At 46.2% G+C, this 1,449-nt stretch overlaps 1 pseudogene; it reads right to left on the bottom strand.

Annotated features, from left to right (window-relative positions):
• Positions 1-910: 910 nt before the first annotated feature.
• Positions 911-1,034, bottom strand: LOC115032880 (annotated as a pseudogene).
• Between the last annotated feature and the right edge of the window lie 415 nt (positions 1,035-1,449).

Here is a 1,449-nt window from a genome sequence, read left to right as displayed (position 1 = left end):
AGTTCTTCCTCCTGCCCCCAAAGAGTGTTGAGGGCAAAATGGAGGGTAGAGGATCTCTCCCTCACGGACACCACACACAGCAGATAAGAAGTAGGGCTGGCTTTCTCATACTCATTTCCTTGGGTCAGCTCACCTGCAAACTCCACATTCAGGTCCAGATCTAGCTGTGCTGCCCAGATAAGTGCTGGGCTTGTTCTCCTGAGTGTTACAGCTGACTAGGAGTGGGGTCAGGTCTCCTACTCTCATTCATTCAGGGACAGCTCTCCCACAAAGCTCAAGTGAGGGGTTGGTCCAGTTTTGCAGAGTCCTCAGACATTAACATGTTCGCTGCAACAGCCCAGACCAGGACATCCATCTACCTGATTTATGGTGGTAGCAGACCCCTGATATTGCAGAGCCATGAACCCAGATCTGGGCCATGGTGGTATCACAGGCCAGGACCTCACCACAGTCCCAGATAGCATCACTGGCTACTCACAACTGACTGTTCCTCTCTACCCTCAAGTTTCTAGTTCTGCCTCCCTTCATTGTGCCCATATCCTTCTTTTTTTCTTTCTTCTGTTTTGCTACCACTTGTTCCTCTTAGTGATGCCTGGGGTCTCTAAATGTCTGGAGTCCTCTCAGGAGTGCTATACCTTGCTCATGCATTATGGCACCAGGCAAGGGTAGTCTCAGGCATGGTCTGCCCTCCCAGGCCTTCATGGCTCTGGTCTGGTGGTCATCTCAGGCTTGCTTCTTGTACAAGTGACCCCTTGTGGGGGCTGTCTGTCTCATGTTTACTCTTGCCTAGGGCTGGAAGCCCCAGGTAGAGTTCTTTTAGTCTCAGGCTTGCTCCCTGTCCTGGAAGCTCACCCAGGCCTTATTGGTCCTGGGCTTGTGGTCATCTCATACTTGCTGTTTTTTTCAGGGGGATGTGAAGCTGTTGTTCATTCAGATGCTTATAGGAAACACTGAGCATAGGCATAGCCTTTCTCCTTTCTGCTACTTACTTAGTGTGACATACCAGCCACACCTGCAGTTTCTCTGGGGGCAGGCTTTAATTTTTTAAGGTTTCACTTCATCATGCAAATTATAATTGGTTTGGTGTATGGACTTAATTAAGCCTCAATTGTACTATTTTAAATGTCAGAGTCCTGAATACAGAGTCCTGGTGTAGGACTCAAATGTGGGTTCTTTTATTTTTATTTACTGCAAGCTGAAGATTGGAAAGACCTAGACTTAATCTTACTTAGTTTCTATTTCTCTTTAGTATGTTCAGTGCTAGTTTTTCTTTCTAAACCTAGATTCTGTTTACAGAAAACACAACTCTTTGGCAGGATGTCCTTATCAAAAATCAGAGTTTTGTAGATTAGAATAACAAGAGCAGAAGGGCAAGAGAAGCTAGAATAACATGAAGAGCAACACGGTGAAAGTTAACGATCCTTTGTTTCCCAGATGAAGCAGAGTCCT

This window comes from Mus caroli, chromosome 12, assembly GCF_900094665.2.
Source record: "Mus caroli chromosome 12, CAROLI_EIJ_v1.1, whole genome shotgun sequence".
In the NCBI taxonomy this organism is placed as follows: domain Eukaryota; kingdom Metazoa; phylum Chordata; class Mammalia; order Rodentia; family Muridae; genus Mus; species Mus caroli.
The sequence above is the reverse complement of the archived record's forward strand: the minus strand, read 5'-3'. Positions and strand labels throughout refer to the sequence as shown.